Below are 4660 nucleotides of genomic sequence, written 5' to 3' on the forward strand. Positions count from 1 at the left end.
TCCCCCCCCCCCTCCCCCCCCTTTTTTTTTTTTTTTTTTTAATTGAAAGATGTCTATATGTCTGTATCTGGGTGATGATGCATGTGGATGTAATACCTGTAGTGGCCAGAAGAGGGCATCAGATCCCCAGGAGCTGGAGTACCTATGCTGTGGGTGCTAAGAACCAAATTCACAAGAGCAGTAAGTGCTCCTAACCACCGAACCACTTCTCCATCCTCTTTTCTTAAAAAAAACAAAACAAACAAACAAAAAAAAAACCACGTTCCAAGGGTTCAATGGCCACACCTGGCTATTGGCCACCATGTTTGTCTGTGTAGAAGAAACAACCAAGTCTTCCCACCCTTGTTCATGGCGCTACTCTGCCATTATAGCAGTATTGTTAGGGCTTATGGGGGAGGGGGGGCTTAATTGTAAACTGATTTTTGAAAAGGTGATAAGTACAAGCCATATTTCAAATGAACAAATTATGAAAAATACGCCTCCCATTTCCTGTACCTCCATCCACTGTGCTACTTGTGGGAACTACACACTGTTATATACTTGGCTTTTCCCCCTATTTAATGCATTTTGGATCCTGCTCATATATATATATATATTCAATAGTAATATACTGTACTACGGGGAGGTACCATAACTTAGTCGCTGGTGGACTTTGGGGTGATTTCCAGTCTTTCCAACTACGATACACAGGAAGGTTCTGCGGGCTGCGCTGTGATGAAATCCTTGCGCATACATGTAAATCCTCAGAGTGTGTTAATAGCGAGCGGGGACCTCGGGTCAAAAGCTGCATATACATCATAATATAGATCACTAAATTGCCCCCTAAAGAGGTTGCAACAAGACCTGTTCCCCACACCATCAAACCCTCTTGTGCTTTGGATGCAAATGTCCACAGTGACACTGGTTCTCCAAGGGAGGGGCTTTCCATTGCCTCTGACAACCTGCCCTCTTAGACTATCTCCCAGTCACGTCTTCCCACTGCCAAGGATAGTGAACATTCTTTAGGTTTTACTTATTATTATTTGTGTGTGTGTGTGTGTGTGATGTGTAAGTGAGCACAGGAAGATGTTTGCCACAGTTCAAGTGTGCAGGTGGGAGGGAACCTCCAGAATCAGTTCCCTCCTTCCACCCCGGTCCCAGGGATCAGGCTCAGGTCATCAGGTTCACACCCACTGACCCATCCTGCCAGCCCAGTCAGTGACATTTAACTGAGTGCTTCCTACGCCTTGCCTCTGTGTCCCATGAACTGTTCACAGTAACCAAATGAGGTAAGGTAGACATTGTTATCCTGTTTTACAAACGAGCCCCAGGCTTAGAGAGCATTTAGATCAGTTGGAGTCTCCTAGCTCTAGGCAGAGCTGGGATTTAACCACAAGTCGGCTCACCTGTTCCCCAGCCCCTTCTCACTATGTGAGCTTCAGGCTTTCCCATTCTCCTGCTAGGGTCTATTTGCCTGCCCTTCATTCTTGTTCTCTCTCCTTCCTAGAGCCAGAGCAGACGTTTCCATTTGGGACTCTGGGACAGTTCCCTCTACTCTTGACCTTAAGACTGCCCTACCTGAACCCTGGGATCTGCCCAGCCCTCCCCTAGGTGATGCCTCAGACTCTTGGGGTTGGAAGAGCTGGGGAGGGGAGCAACGGTTACCATCACCTGACCGTACCCAGCCAATTCACAAAGACAAGATGTCAAGTTAATGAGCCTGTAGGCTTCTAATTAGCTGTCAATTACCTCAAATTAATCAACTCCTCGCCTAATTAAGCATTATCGGCAGGTGGGCACAAAGCAGACCATTGTGTGGGAGCCATGAGAAAAGCTGGGCTGGCAAACTTGGTTAGGATCAGTGCTGTGCACCGCAACAGCCTCCCTACAGCTCTGAGCTAGTGGACAGCTAAGAGGCACCAGGGACCTCTCTCCCCACCACTGGGGTCTCCAGGACCTCCTGGGGAACTGAGTGAGTGGACAGGGAGATGTAGAGCTCAGAGGCTGGTGGGACTTTAGGGAAGTGGATCAGTAGGAATGGAGAGGCATGAAGAACCCTCAAGAGCAGCCCCTGACACCTGAGATCCTGGGCAGGAGTGGAGGAGGCGAGCCACACACAACTCAGCGGCTTTGCCTAAGAATTGCTCAGGGTATAGAGTCGGTACCTCTAGGCTCCTGACAGTCCCCAGCTTTCAGCACACCCCTGAAGACTATGAATTGGTGCTCTAGAACATGCCAGGTGCTGGAGGCTGAGGTATTCTGGCTACATCTGTGTCTCCATCTCCCTACACCTTTGGGTACCCAGGGCTCAGGTGTCCCTCTCCACTCACAAAGAGCCCTGATACAATGCACGGCTCATCATATGAGTTAAACACCCATCTCCAACTAAAGAAGTGGAAGAAAGGGGCAGATAAGGGCCCTGTCCAACTTAGGTGTTGGAGGTGCAAGGCCTAAGGAGCCAGGCCTTAGGACAGACCTTGGGTACTGAGATCACATTTCTGATATGGTACTGGCAGCTAAATACTTTTGACCCTGGGACAGGGTGAGCTTGGCAGCTGGGACTCCAGCACACCGAGTATGTTCACCATCTCCACCCTGGCACTGGACATCATCTTCCCTTGTGGGGCGATGGAGGCCACTTGCCTTTCACTTCTGTGGAAGCTTGGAGACGTTCCCTCACCCCTGGTATAAATCAGTCACCTAGCAAACATTTATTGTGCTTGCTGATCAAGGCTCACAGTGGAAAGGGAGGTGGCTGGGCAAATAGAATTGTTAATGTTGTGCCCTGGAGATGAAAGGGACATTAGGCCCTTATGAAGTGCCTACTGTGTGCTGGCAGGAATAGCATATAAAAAAAATTGGTGAATATATTATTTGTGTCCATAGGTATGTTTAATGGATTGTTTATCAAGATAGATGCTGTGTTTACAATGTTTGTTTAGCCAGAGACTCAGTGTATAGTCTGGGCTGTCCATGAACTCACAGTCCTCCTATTCACCTCCTAAGCGCAAGGTTTACACTCATGCCAGTACATATATACAGTTTTGGTTTCCTTCATGTCTTTGGGTTGGTTGGTTGGTTGGTTTAATTAATTAATTAATTAACGTTTTACTTATTCGCTTTACATCCGGATCACTGCCGCCCTCCTGGTCTCCTCCCACAATTCCTCTCCCACCTCCCCTTCTCCTCTGAATGAGTGCCCCCCCACCCCGTATCCCCTCATCCTGGCACTTGAAGTCTCTGTAGGCTAGGTGCTTCCTCTCCCATTGAGTCCAGACAAGGCAGCCCAGTTAGTAGACCATATCCTACCGGCAACAGCTTTTGGGATAACCCCTGTTCCAGTTGTTCAGGACCCCTATGAAGGTCAAGTTGTACATCTGCTGCATATGAACAGGGAGGCCTAGGTCCAGCCTGTGTGTGTTCTTTGGTTGGTGGTTCAGACTCTGAGAGCCCCAAGGGCCCAGGTTTGTTGACTCTGTTGGTCTTCCTGTGGAGTCCCTTTGGGGCCTGTGTCTTTGACTTTTTTTTAGGGCTCTATAACCCAGAGTTATCTGGAACTCACTGTATAGCTCAGACTGGCTTCAAAGGCTCCACAGTCCCCTGCCTAAGCCTCTGGGATGTCGGCATTTCAGGTGGGAGAAACCATGCCCCGCTCCGTAAAGTTGTTTTCTTTTAGATGTATTTATCTTACTCTCTGTATGTGAGTGCTTTGCCTGCACGGTGTATGTGTCCCACTTATGTGTCTGTTGGACCTTCGAGAGCTGGGTCGTCACCTGGGTACTGGGATTCAAACCCTGGTGGTTTGGAAGAGCAACAAGTGCTGTTAGCTACTTGGCCATCTCTAGGCCCTACAATCCATTTTTGTGTTTGATTGTTTTGCTTTGTTTGAGACAGAGCCTCGCTGTGTATCTGTGGCTGGCCAATTACTTGCCATGTAGGGTTAAGCTGGCCAAGAACTCACAGAGATCAGCCTGCCTCTGCCTTCTGAGTGCTGGGATTAAAGAAGTGCTATCATGCCTGGTTCTACAGTTTTTTGAAACTCCATAATAAAAAGATATAGAATAACCTGTGTGTTTCTCCCGTTCCATTCCCTAGACAACTTTTCCTTTCCCCACAACCAGCCAGTAACCAGTTTTCACACACTCCGTCAGAGATTTAGAAAGCACACTGGCCAGGCATGATGGCACAGACCTAGCGCTCAGAGGCTGAAGCAGGGAGATCTTTTTGAGTCTATATAGTGAGTTCCAGGCCAGCCAGAGCTCCACAACGAGACCCTGAAAAAGAAAAAAGAAATAAAAAAAGAGAAGTTGGAAAGATGGATTAGTGGTGAAGAGCTTTTGCAGAGGACCTCACACAATTCTATCGCCAGTTCCTACATTAAGCAGCACACACCCACATGTAACTTCAGTTCGAGGGAATTTAACAGCCTCCTCTGGCCTTTGCGGACACCTGTATGCATGTGTGCACTTACATCTTTCTACATACCACACACATGTAACTTAAAACAATAATAAAAATTTAAATTATACACACACACATACATCTTTTATTTTTCATGAGTAAAGGAAACAAAATCTAGTGTTTCCATCTTCCTTTTTAAAACTAATGCTCCCTTGAGACTGTTCCAGACCCGAGTGTGAAGTCATAGCAGCGCAGAATCCCATTCTTTTTTTTTTTTTTT

The 4660-nt window shown here is 47.4% G+C and overlaps 1 protein-coding gene across 1 annotated transcript in view; it reads left to right on the plus strand.

Annotated features, from left to right (window-relative positions):
* Lin52 (lin-52 DREAM MuvB core complex component) overlaps positions 1 to 4660 on the plus strand; it is a 97913-nt gene that overhangs the window by 91980 nt on the left and 1273 nt on the right. The gene's annotated exons all lie outside the window — the stretch shown is intronic.

Source organism: Mus caroli, chromosome 12 (assembly GCF_900094665.2).
Source record: "Mus caroli chromosome 12, CAROLI_EIJ_v1.1, whole genome shotgun sequence".
Lineage (NCBI taxonomy): Eukaryota > Metazoa > Chordata > Mammalia > Rodentia > Muridae > Mus > Mus caroli.